This window comes from Odocoileus virginianus, chromosome 2 (genome assembly GCF_023699985.2).
Source record: "Odocoileus virginianus isolate 20LAN1187 ecotype Illinois chromosome 2, Ovbor_1.2, whole genome shotgun sequence".
Lineage (NCBI taxonomy): Eukaryota > Metazoa > Chordata > Mammalia > Artiodactyla > Cervidae > Odocoileus > Odocoileus virginianus.
The window spans coordinates 72,302,861-72,316,227 of NC_069675.1; positions in this window are offsets into that span (position 1 = coordinate 72,302,861).

Consider the following 13,367-nt stretch of genomic DNA (forward strand, 5'->3'; position numbering starts at 1 on the left):
GGGAGAGATAAGGACAGAACTGGAGCTGAGGTGAGGATGTGGCAGTCCCAGCCTTGCCTTTGCTGGGGAGAAGTGTGGTCACATCTTTATCAACGTAGGGGCTCTTTTAAGAACTCTGGCTCACAGAGGAAGCAGACACTCATTGTCTGCCTGCTCTGATGGGTTGTTATACCAGCTCTGTCTACATATCCAGACTTGGGATGTGGGCTCTCCTCTGGGGTGCCTTTCATGCCACAAATGGGGGACCATTCTCTGCTCTGTATCTAGGAAGACAATGGGCAGATTCAAGAATTGGTTCCGTGTCCTTGAGACCCGTTGCATTTGATCTCGCTTCACTCACGCTTTCGTTTGTACAGCAGAATTTGCCCTTGTTCACTTGAACATTTTCTAGCTTTGTCCCAGGAGCTGATCTGGGTGTTTCTGTAGAAAGGATGGTAAATTGGATTCTGTCTAAAGAGCACAGATGAGGATCCCACAGGGAGAGCTCTGCTAGAGATTGGGATGGGGTGATTATGAGCGTCACTGTTCCTAGTTTGAACTCTCTCTTGAGGCAATTGTTGAAACTTTGTTCATACTAAGTAGCTACCAGAACCTTTTCCCATTCTGAGGGCTGGTGACATGCTGTTCTGGACTCTTTCTGAGCACTTGCCTAGGAAAGTGCTTGTTGTATTTAATAAATTGTGCTGATTTATTGCCTTTATTGAACTGCCGAAGTCCTCTGTATTATCAGAGGTGATGGCCTTCTTAGGAAAACATGGAAGTTCTCTTCATTAGCATCCATTTTTCTATGAGGCTTTGGAGGGTGAAATACCGAGATGCACAGTGTTCATTCTGGTGATATATTGAGCACCATCAGGGTGAACAATGGCTTCCGTATAAATCAGGTGGAAGGAAGAATCGAGGCCATTTGCTCCAGGCTTGCAGGAGTTTTGTGATGAAACGAGCAGGCTACTTTTCTTTCCTTCGGTGATGACAAGCTCCTCTCTTAATTTTCCACAAGGGAGTAGCAGCAGGCAGAAGGAGCTCTTTGGGGAGAAGCACACCTCCGCAGTCAGATCGGTCTATGATGTTTCAGCACATCCCACTTAAGGCTTGTGCTGTGACAGCAGGTGAATCACTTGGCACGGTTGTGCCTGCACTTCTTGTCTGTGTTAGTTGGTGCCCTGACCCTCACAGTGACAACAAGCTTTCTTTGTATCCCTCTGCTTCTTGCCCCAGATCCAGCTCAGTCTGAGACTGACTCTGAGGCTTCCTGTGTGCATCAGACCCCAAGTTTCAGGGAGAAGCCCAGATGAACCTGAGAAAGATGCCAAGAACCTCAGGGGGCAATGATGCTTGACACACCCACCAGTTTCCTAGGACCTGCATTAGGCTTCTATCTTCTTTCGGGAGAAATCTTGTAGAGTCTGGTGCCTGCTTTCACCTCCTTACAGAGGATGCTGTGGGCTTAGGAGCACCATCCCTGGAGCTTTAGATCCTGACAACTGCAGATCCTTCTGTCTTTCTCATGGACGTGTCTGTCAAGCACTCAAAGCTCTGTGGATCTTTTCCACATCTGGCTAGAAGCACTTATTGCTCCTTGTACACTTAGAGGAGAACACACTTCCACTCCAGGGGAACTCAGGCCAGCACCCATGGGGACCAGAGACAGTTCTGAGTTTGAATCTAGCCAAGCTGTGTGACCTTGGGCAGATTACTTAGTTTCTCTGGGTTTCGGGCCCCTTATTTGCATGAGGGGGATAATAATGCCAAACTCAAAAGATTATTGCAAGGACTAAATGAGCCCATGTTTACCAAGTGCTTAGCAGCGTCTGACACATAATGCCTGTTCAAACAATGCCATCTATGATCATTAGTGAAGTTTTCATAAATGCTCTTTAAGTGGGGGCTACTTACAGCTGTAGCCAGCTATGTGCCCTATTAACTGTAGGCTCTAAGAGTAAAATGGTGAGTGAAACTGAGATGCCCCTGCCTGCAAGGAACTTCAGTTCAGTTCAGTTGTTCAGTCATGTCCAAATCTTTGTGACCCCATGGACTGCAGCATGCCAGGCCTCCCTGCCCATCACCAACTCCTGGAGTTTACTCAAACACATGTCCATTGAGTCAGTGATGCCATCCAACCATCTCATCCTCTGTCGTCCCCTTCTCCTCCAACCTTCAATCTTTCCCAGCATCAGGGTCTTTTCTAATGAGTCAGTTCTTCATATCAGGTGGCCAGAGTATTGGAGTTTCAGCTTCAGCATCAGCCCTTCCAATGAATATTCCAATGAAAGCAAGGAACTTAGTGTTCAGCAGATGAGGCTGGAAGTGAAACAGACAATTAAAATACAGCGTGAGAAGTGATGTGGGTGGTGGTGATCACTGATCATTGCTGTTCAGTGGCTCAGTCACACCTGCTTTGTGACATAGACACCATGTGTGCTTCATGACACCACAGACACCAGGCCTCCCTGTCCTTCACCATCTCTGGAGCTTGCTCAAACTCATGTCCATTGACTCAGTGATGCCATCCAACCATCTCATCCTTTGTCATTCCCTTATTCCCATGCCCACAGTCTTTCCCAGCATTGGGGTCTTTTCCAATAGTCAGCTCTTCACATCAGGTGGCCAAAGTATTGGAGCTTCAGCTTCAGCGTCAGTCCTTCCAATGAATATTCAGGGTGATTTCCTTTAGGATTGATTGGTTTGATCTTGCAGTCCAAGGGATTCTTAAGAGTCTTCTCCCAACACCACAATTCGAAAGCGTCAATTCTTCGGTGCTCAGCTTTCTTTATGGTACAACTCTTACATCCGTACGTGACTACTATAAAAACCATAGCTTTGACTATACAGACATTTGTAGGCAAAGGGATGTCTCTGCTTTTTAATACAATGTCTAGGTATCACTGATCACAGGATGAGCATATAGGAGGGGCCTCTAATCGAGTCTAAGATCTGGGTACTGGCCCTCCCCAGGCTGAGCCAAGCCTCCAGAAGCTGACCAGGACAGGACAGGCTAAGGAGTAAAGGCAGTGTTGGAAGCCTTCTGTTTATAGCTGAGCAATTAGAGGTAAAATCTTCACACCCCCTAACTCTGGCCAACTAGAAAAACCTTCCACTCCCATGATGTCTCTCTGCCCTTTAAAAATTGATCAGGCTAATTTCTCTTGCCGATTGTCATCTTTCTTCCTTGCTGGAATGGGCGCCCCCTACCGGCAGGACTCTGGGCTGTCAGTTACATCCATAGCACTCACCATAGGGTGTGATAATTTTAATACTTTGGCCAACTGATGTGAAGATCTGACTCATTGGAAGAGACCCTGATGCTGGGAAAGATTGAAGGCAGGAGGAGAAGGGATGACAGAGGATGAGATGGATGGCATAACCGACTCAATGGACATGAGTTTGAGCAAGCTCCGGAAGATAGTGAAGGACAGGGAAGCCTGGCATGCGGCAGTCCATGGAGTCGCAAAGAGTCAACTTAGCGACTGAATTGAACTGAACTGAATTGATGTTAATACATTAAGTGAGATGGAGCAGACATTGAGATTTGCCACACTTTGCCTTTCAGAAATGCCCAGTTAAAACTGCTGGGGGCAACCAGCAGAGTCAATTCTGTATGCCTCCCTTCCTCTTCTCTCCTTCTCACGAGCTGGGGCCTGATTCACAGTGGGGAGGCTCTGGGCCCCTCTGACCACCAGGCTTGGAGCTGAGCTGGGAGTTGTACTCATCCAGGCCAAGCAGGAGCCTGCAGCCCCCTCCTGGAGCTGGTTTCCATCCCTTTGCTCCGGCAGGGGGCTCCTGGCTGTTCAAGGCTGCTGTACTTCATATCTGATAATCGATGCTGCCCTTATCTTGGGAGGAAATGCTGCCCAGTGATATCACACACTGAATTGATTAAAAGCAGAACTTTGAACTTGTCTGTTTGGAGAGGTCCCTGTAGAGTGAATCACTCAGTCCTCCTTTAATGCGGTCCAGATGCCTGCCAGAGACCCCATCTGCAGCTCAGGAGAAGCTCCGTAGCAGGGCCAGAATACCCCGAGTTTTCACAGGTTGCCTGGGGCCAGAGCCAGAGGGTTTGTTTATCTACAATGACATCACCTTCTTCAACCTACCCATCCCCCTTCAATTTTTGGTTTTGACTCACTTCAAAGAGAAAGACTTCCACATTTTCTCTGCTTTTTCTGTTTTGTTTTAGCTTTGTGTTTTAATCCAATGCTTTACCATGGCTGTACCTTCTTTGTAGAGAAAATCCCCAACAGATGGGTATTTGTATCCATTGCAATTATCCCAGCCCTCCACTATGTGGGAGGTGGAGGTATGTGAGCTGGTCTCCTAACTCAAAAATGAGGCTAGGAAAAAGAGGAGTTCAGGAAGTATGTGATCAAGGCTGGGTTTGTGCTAGAGACACCTGGGGATTCAAGAGTCCTGAGGGAGACATATGTGGCCTAGAAAGGCTAGGAAGACTTCTATCAAGGAAGTGGGACTAGAATTGGGTCCTGAAGGAGGAAGGAAAGATTTGAAGAGAGCTGGGGTAGAGATGCTTTGAAGAGCACTGGGGATGGGTAGCTTGATAAAGCTCAGAGCTGATGATGAGTAAGTAAGCCCAAGAAGAAGGAGCAGGCACTGCCAGAAGTATAGGTGGGCAGACTTAAATGCGATGGTCAGAGAGCAGAATATGCTGAGTATGATGGTTCATTTATGTGTCATCCTGGCTAAGCTATGGTGCCCAATTATTTGGTCAAACACCACTGGAGATGCTACTGTCAAGGTATTTTTTTAGATACTATTTTGATCAGTAAATTTTGGGTAAAGCAGATTACTGTCCATAAAGTGGGTGACCCTCGCCCAATATGCTGAGGCTTTAAGCGCAAAGATCAGTTTTCAGAAGAAGGGATTCTCCTCAAGACCATCTCACCGACAGCCTGCCAGTGTTTCCAGCCTGCTGCCCTGCAGAATTCAGACTCAAGACTGAAGCACCCACTCTTAATTACCAGCCTACCAGGCTGCCTTACAAATTTTAGGCTTGCCAACCACCCTCCCCACAGTCCCATGAGCCAATTGCTTAAAATAAATCTTTCCCTCCGTATATCCACTTAGATCCTTTTGTTTCTCTGTAGCACCCTGGCTACCACCCCGATCAGAGCCAGAATTGGCAGAGTGATTGTAGTCCAAGGGCAGTTTTGGAGAGCCAGGCTCCATTCGCCGGGTATTTGAGGACTAGATACTGAGTCAGATCCTGCAACCAGGTTCCATGGCCACGAGACTCTGCCCAGAGGGGCTCACACAAAAGGAATCCCAGGGACTCTAAATTGGAGCTTCCGTGCAGAAATGTGACAAGGATTCTGGGTGGAGCCTGGCTCACTCCCAGTTTTTTCATTTCTTGCATGGAGTTGGTTTTAATTGACAAGAAGTCCCACTACCAGTGGACGTTTTCTTGTTAAAACCGACACTCTTGCATTCTGTTGTGCAGCAAAAAGATTGCTTTTTTTTGGCAAGCAGGCCTTGGATTTTCCTGAGCTAACTGTGTGAGAAACATCCCTCCTGAAGGCCACTGTGCAAGTGAGTCCCCGCAGAAACATGCTTGTGCTGTCAGGTGTGGGGAGAAATGTCTTTAGTAAGAGTAGGTCACGGAATGAGACTTCCCCACTGCAGTGTGGATGGGCAGGAGGGGTTTCCACAAGGACAAGTCTTAAGAATCTCCGTAAAATTGCCTGACTCCATCTGTCTCCTCTCTCTTCTTTGGCTTCAGATGAGCTGAGCCATTTAAAAATTCCCCAATGAGAGACCCTAGACACCAGAAGAAGTGATGAACAGATTTTCAATTTGGCCCCGATTTGCATGATTTTTTTTTTTTTTTTTTTTTTGGCAGTGGAAATCATTGTCTGAACTAGAGGTTGGAGATGGGGAGTCGGTTTTCCCTAGAAGAGGCAGATTCTTGATTGGTCTGGACAGACTGCTGGTGCTCTGGGCGAGCTCTAACCTCAGTTTCTGGAAAGGAGGAAGATGTGGCAAACGGGGAGGTAGAGAGGAAATTGATGATCTGAGTGATAAAGAATCTGCCTGCTAATGCAGGAGACATGAGATGCAGGTTCAATCCCTGGGAAGATCCTCTGGAGAAGGAAATGGCAACCAACTCCAGGATTCTTGCCTGGGAAATCCCATGGACAGAGGAGCCTGGTGGGCTATAGTCCATGGGGTCACAAAGAAGTGGACACATCTGAGCACACAGGCATACACACTTGCTCGTGCTGACACTTTCCCTAAGCTGCCCCTGGGCCTTGATACCGTGTCCTTTTCTCCAGCCTAAAGGGGCTGGGCTCCAGCCCTACCCCTACTTCCCACAGTCCTTTATATACCAGTACGGACCTTCCAGGAGCCTGCCACAGCTCAGTGTCAAGGATCTTCCAACTCCATAAGGTGTTGCCCTGGTGCCTGTTCAAACCTTTCATCCTAGCCAAGTGCCCTCCAACCTCTCTCCTCTTGCCAAGTCAGATCCTGTCTCCTGGCCATGGAGGCTCAGCTCCTGTCCCCCCAACTCCCCAAGATGGTGAGAGGATGACTACCTCCTCCTAGGACCATGTTCTTTGGGAATAAGAGTCAGTTTGATCTGGAGAGGACTCTGAATTCACAGTAGTCATCACAACATAAACCTCAAGTCTAGATGAAAAAACTGTTCCAGTCCCAGAAGTGGGCATGATGTCCGTGTCCCCTGAGAAGACCTGGAGAGACACCAACTTCTGAGGGCCTGTCTTGACTCCTCCCTGCAGCCTTGTGAGGGCAAACCCACCTCTGGGGGCTCAGTTCAGTTCAATCACTCAGGTGTGTCTGACTCTTTGAGACCCAATGGACTGCAGCACACCAAGCCTCCCTGTCCATTACCAGTTCCCAGAGTTTACTCAAACTCATGTCCATTGAATCAGTGATGCCTTCCAACCATCTCATCCTCTGTCGTTCCCTTCTCCTCCAACCTTCAATCTTTCCCAGCATTGGGGTCTTTTCAAATGAGTCAGTTCTTCATATCAGGTGGCCAAAGTATTGGCGTTTCAGCTTCAACATCAGTCCTTGCAATGAATATTCAGGACTGATTTCCTTTAGGATGGACTGGTTGGATCTCATTGCTGTCCAAGGGACTCTCAAGAGTCTTCTCCAACACCACAGTTCAAAATTATCAATTCTTTGGTGCTCAGCTTTCTTTATAGTCCAACTCTCACATCCATACATGACTACTGGAAAAAACATAGCTTTGACTAGACAGACCTTTCGTTGGCAAAGTAATGTCTCTGCTTTTTAATATACTGTCTAGGTTGGTCATAACTTTTCTTCCAAGGAGCAAGCGTCTTTTAATTTCATGGCTGCAGTCACCATCTGCAGTGATTTTGGAGCCCCAAAATAAAGTCTGTCACTGTTTTCATTGTTTCTCCATCTATTTCCCATGAGGTGATGGGACCAGATGCCATGATCTTTGTTTTCTGAATGTTGAGCTTTAAGCCAACTTTTTCACTCTCCTCTTTCACTTTCATCAAGAGATTCTTTAGTTCTTCTTCACTTTCTGCGATAAGGGTGATGCTATCTGCATATCTGAGGTTACTGATATTTCTCCTGGCAATCTTGATTCCAGCTTGAACTTCCTCTAGCCCAGTGTTTCTCATGATGTACTCTGCATATAAGTTAAATAAGCAGGGTGACAATATACAGCCTTGACGTACTCCTTTCCCGATTTGGAACCAGTCTGTTGTTCCATGTCCAGTTCTAACTGTTGCTTCCTGACCTGCATACAGGTTTCTCAGGAGGCAGGTCAGGTGACCCCTCTGGGGCCTAGGCCTCGCTTCAAGTCCCTTCAACAGGGCAGAAAAGAAAGGGCCAGCACTCTGTGCCGGGCGAGAAGGGAAAGCCGTGGGGGGAAGTGAGTATTGCGGGGGGTCAGGGTCAGGATTGGAGGGGGGTGCTCTGCTGTGTCCTGGGAGAGGCAGGGCTTCCATGTGGTGCCATGACCGCACCGAGCGCAGGGCGCCCCTCAGCCCTCGGGCACCGAGCCCCTGCCTCACCCGCCGCTGCCTTCTCCCTTCACAGTGTAGGCTGAGAGGCTCATCATTAAAGTGGTGTTGACCAGAGAGAATTAAATGATAAAAATGATAAGACCAGCTCTTAATTAGAGCCCGCGGGCCTCCAGGCAAGGCCTGCAGGCAGTTTTTGAGAAAGGTCCGAGGGATCTCAGCACGTGGGCAGCAGGTGCCCGGCGACAGACTGGGCCGCGGGCACCACTCGACCCTGTCGTTTCACACATGAGAAAACCGAGGCCGTGGACAGGAAAGTTGCTCCTGCTGGGTCTTGGGGGACCTGAGCCCATCTGGGGATCCCTCCACCTCAGCTCAGGCCTCTCCAAGGGCTGCACATTGCGAGGATCATCCTACACAGGGATGCTTTGTGGTTGGTACTTATGACAGCTTTCATTCACCCAGTCATTCATTTGTTCAACGCATATTATAGAGGGCCTTCTATGGGCCAGAGAGTGGTCTAGACACAGGATAGGACTGTGAGCAAAACCAGAAAAACAAACCTCCCCTCACAGAGTTATTATTGGTGTATATTTCTTTTGGTAGGGGGAGGAGACATAAATTGAGCACACATTAAATACTGTGTCAGAAAGTGGTAAGGGCAGTGGAGAAAATGCAGACAGGAGGGTGTAGGTCCCCTCTGTGGGCTCCCTGGTCAGAGAGTGGTAGGAACTCTTGGGCAGTTGTAAGATGGGTGACAAGATTCCCCTGGGCCAACCCCTCACACCAGCCTCCCCCTTCCCGCACCCCCGTGAAGTGGAAGGAGAATGGAGTTGGGGACCGCGGTTCACAAGACCATATGAGAAGTACCCAAGAGGCAGGGTCCTGGGGCAGGCCTGGGCTGTGGGGTGAACAGGCGAGGTCAGGGCGAGCTTCCCCACAGAGGGAAGGCCGGGCTGGGCACTGAGGATGTGGCCTCGGGGAAAGGGCAGAAGGAAGGCTGAAGAAGATTGTCCTGGTTGGCTGGGGAGCAGCACATGGGAGGGGAGGTAAAAAGGGATGAGACAGAAGGTGAAGCTGAGAAGCAGTGTTGGGGAACAATGAAGAACCCACTAAGCAGGCTTTATCTCCCAGGCATGGAGGGCCTCCTGTGTTTACAGCTGGGGGATGATATCAGGAAGAAACCACCTTTAAAAAGTTCCTCTGAATAGATACAGAAGATGTCAGTACATGTATACAATGGAATGTTACTCAGCCATTAAAAAGAACTACTTAGTTTGTTGTTAATGATCAGTTGTGTCTGACTCTTTGGGACCCCTTGGACTGGAGCCCACCAGGCTCCTCTATCCATGGAATTCTTCAGGCAAGAATACTGGAGTGGGTAGCCATTCCCTTCTCCAGGGGATCTTCCTGACCCAGGGACCAAACCTGGGTCTACTGCATTGCAAGCATATTCTTTACTGTCTGAGCTACTTAGATTGCCCCATTAAAAAGAATGAAATATGCCATTTGCAAAAACATGGATGGACCTAGTGATTGCCATACTGAGTGAAGTAAGTCAGACAAAGAAGGAGAGATATCATATGACATTCTTTATATGTGGAATCTAAAAAGAAATGATACAAATGAACTTACAAAACGGAAGGAGACTCACAGACTTAGAGAACAAATGTATGGTTGCTGGGAGGAAGAATGAAGGGAAGGAATAGTTAGGGAGTTTGTGAAATTCATGTACACACTGCTGCATTTCAAATGGATAAGCAACACGGACCTATTGCATAGCACAGGGAATTCTGAAGCCTAGATGGGAGCGGAGCTTGGGGGAGAATGGATACAAGTATATTATGGCAGAGCCCCTTTGCTGCCTGCCTAAAACTATCACAAAATTGTTAATTGGCTACACCACAATACAAAATAAAAAGATTAAAAGAAGATGCCTATATCCACTTGCACATTTCTTACAAAATAAATGAAAATAAAAAGGTCCTTCTGCCAGGTACAGGAAAGTTGTGTTGGAGCAAGAAGTCATCTATGATCTAGGGCAGTGATGGTGGGATGGAGAGAGGGGGTGGACGCAAAGGTGGAGGAAGGACCGCAAGACTTGCTGCCTGGAGGAGCTCCAGCTTCCTCCAGGCAAGGCTGATTGTCTAGGTTTTGGCAAGACCTGCAGGATTCTGTTTCACTGCCCTGTGCAAGTGGCAACTCTCCAAGATGGGAGAGAGACCTGAGCGCCCAGGGGATTTCTCCAGATGTCAAGTCTTTTGCTCTGACTGCCATATACACTTTCCAGTCTCTGCTTCTATTTCCACCTTCACTGAGTCTGGCTCAGACTTGGCCAGCTCAGATCCAGCAGACCCTGGGTGGGGGGGTTGTCCATTGGCAGAAAAATCTGGGGTCAGCCCAGGGCTAGAGGAGATGCATGCGATCTATTCCTAGAAAACCAGCCAAGAAAGGAGTTTGGAGGCTCTTCATGTGTGGGGTCTACTTACAGTGCCTCAAAGAAGCCCCAGGGCAGGTCTGAGTCCCTGCCAGTCAACAGTTACAGATTGGGTAGGTTAGGACACCAGGGACCACTCTAAGGATCTGACTAGCCCGGGTCCCTTGGCTTGTTGCAGTCTGGCTCTTTATTGTTATTGTTTAGTCGCTCAGCCGTGTCTGACTCTAGTCAGAATTGTGTGTGACTGTACCCTGCCAGGTTCTTCTGTCCATGGGATTCTCCAGGCAAGAATACTGGAGTGGATTCCCATTTTCTTCTCCAGGGGATCTTCTCAATCTAGGGATCGAAACTGTGTCTCTTGTTTGGCAGGCAGATTCTTTACCACTGAGCCACCAAGGAAGCCCATGTACACCCCAAATTTTAGGGGCCCCTGTCAGACTTCAGGGGCCCATAAAATTTGGGAGTATACAAGACCCAACCCAGTGCTGGGTGGTCCATCCCAAGCGTCTTTGCCTGTAGCCTGCACCAGACTCTGGGTCTGGTAGGGGAATCTTGCTTGTGATTCCAAGCTTACTTAATGCCCCTGGTGGAATCCAGACAGGTGTAACCAAAGCCACCACTGAACAGAACTGGGCTGGCTGTGATGGGGGCTCTGGGGACAGCCAGAATCCTAAAGGAACATCCCAGGCCTATTAGAGCCATGGCTGCTATTTGAATTGTAGGCTGCTGAGGCCTTCGGACTCACCTTGGCTGGGGGAGCCCTCGGGAGGGACCTGAACTCTTGGTATGGGGAGGCTAGGTGGAATACTGGAGACTGAAGATGGAAAGTGACCCACATTTAATGCAGCGTGGGGGCTAGCCTTCTGCCACTCTCTTCCAGCCCACCGCCTCCTCCTCGACTCCCTGGGGTCTTAAGTGAACTCTGAGCCCACGGAGGCCAGCACGGGACTGTCCAGACCGAGGGCCAGCCCTCTGAGGCGGGCACTCTCCTCTGCCTCAGCCAGGCAGCTGCGCTGGGCTGTAGTTGGCTTCCCCACCCTCTCTGTGCAGACTGAGGTGGGTGTGTACTTCATGCTTAATTATAGTGCTCATAACTAGAGAGGAGCTGCTGGGAAGCACATGTCATTTTGTTTGGGGATAACACGCGCGAAGGCTGCAAAGTATCTATTAGATCGTCCCGTCCTGCCTCTGCCAGACGGGTGTCAGATCACACGTGCTTTTCTCCTGCCTGCGACTCAGGCAGGGCTGGGGGCTGGGCTGGGCCTCCTGAAGGCTGGCAGCCCCTCCACTTTCTCTCCAGCTCCGTTCTCCTTTTCCTTGTGAGTCTACTCAGGTTTTCATCCATGCATCTGGTTCTGCTGGCCTTGCTCTCTCGTGTCCTCCCTGTCAGCCTCGATTCCTCCAGTCCCTGTTCCTGGAGACCCCACTGTGTGGCAGGCTTGCCCCAGCTCAGTTCTGGGGGGGTCAGACAGTGACACCCACCCACCCATCACAGTCCAGAGCGACGTGAGACCTGCCCACTGATGGTTCTGATTTAAGGCTAAATATAGGTGCACCATGCAAGGAGGGAAGGGAGAGATCACCCTGGGCTCTGCTTGTTGGGATGCTTCATGGAAGAGGTAGCCTTTGAGCTGGGAGAAAGTCACCAGGTGGGGAGAAGGGAGGTGCCTCGCTGGAACCTGCAGCCCCTTTCTCATCCTATTGTTAATATCCTGGTCTCCCCCACACCTTCTTGGTCATGGATTGATTCCCTCTAAATCTGACCTTTACCATCTCAGTCCTTCACACCTCCCTCTTCTTCATCCACCTCTGGCCCATTTTAGACACAGTGGGCCAGCCGGTCAATGCTGAAGCAGAGGTGGGAATCTGGAGATGAGAGAACTTAGGGCCATAGCTGTCTCCCATCTTCAGCTTCCTCACCTGCAGAATGAGGGATGAGGGCTCATCTCTATGACCCCTTCAGGCCTGACGTTCTAGGAATTTCTAAAGTAGGGAGCCACTCAGCAGAACCAGGGTCCAGACGTGGAAGCCTTGCATCTGTTTCTTCCTCTTCCTGACTTTAGCCACCACCGCTCTCCTGGCAGCTCGCAGATCTGCATCTTCAGCACAGGCTCCCTGCTTGAGCGATGGAAACACATCTCCCGCTGCTCTCTGCGTGTGTCTCCAGAGGTGCCTTAAAATCAGCACATGCAAAAGGGAAGTTGCTATATTGTACACCCCCCTGGTTCACCTGCTGCCGCATATATGTGCACCACACATTCACACACTCACATTCTTCTGAATCCTGTTACTTTCTTAAAACCACTCCACCAGGATAAAATCTCTGGAGAGCTAGACATTGTGGGACATAGGTCTTTTGCGACCTGACTGTAGGCACATCTATCAGGACTCCCTGCCTCCCCAGACGCTGGACCCCAGCCAACCCTGACTGCTGAGCATACCTTTTCTGTGTCTTTGTATGAGTCCTTTCTCTGGTCTCGAAGCTCACTCTCCAACTCATTCCTTAAAACCCAACTTGCCTCTCACCTCTGTGATGAAGCCTTCCCAGACATCACTTGTCCCAGTTGATGAGTCATCACCGCTCCCTCTTGTCTATCCTTGATCTTGTGAAGGCAGTTTTGATAGCACTTCTCAGTTAGTTATTATCAGTTTACTGTGATGAACAGTGGGCACCCCAACTCCCATTCATCTTTTGGCTCCAAATTTTTCTAGCATGTTGCCCAGCATGTATTGAGTGCTAAGGATCTTGTCCTTTAGATGGAACTGAGTCCTAATGATTGCCCTGTGGTGCTCACTGTCCCTTGACATCATGGATCTGCCCGGAGTCAGGAGTACACCTGACAGCCCACCCCAGAGGATGGTACAGCGGGGAGCAGCAGTAAGTCCGTTTTCAACTTGATGCCTGCCCTGAGTTAGGTGTTAGGACTTTTTTTCCTCAAACTGGGGCAAGCCCT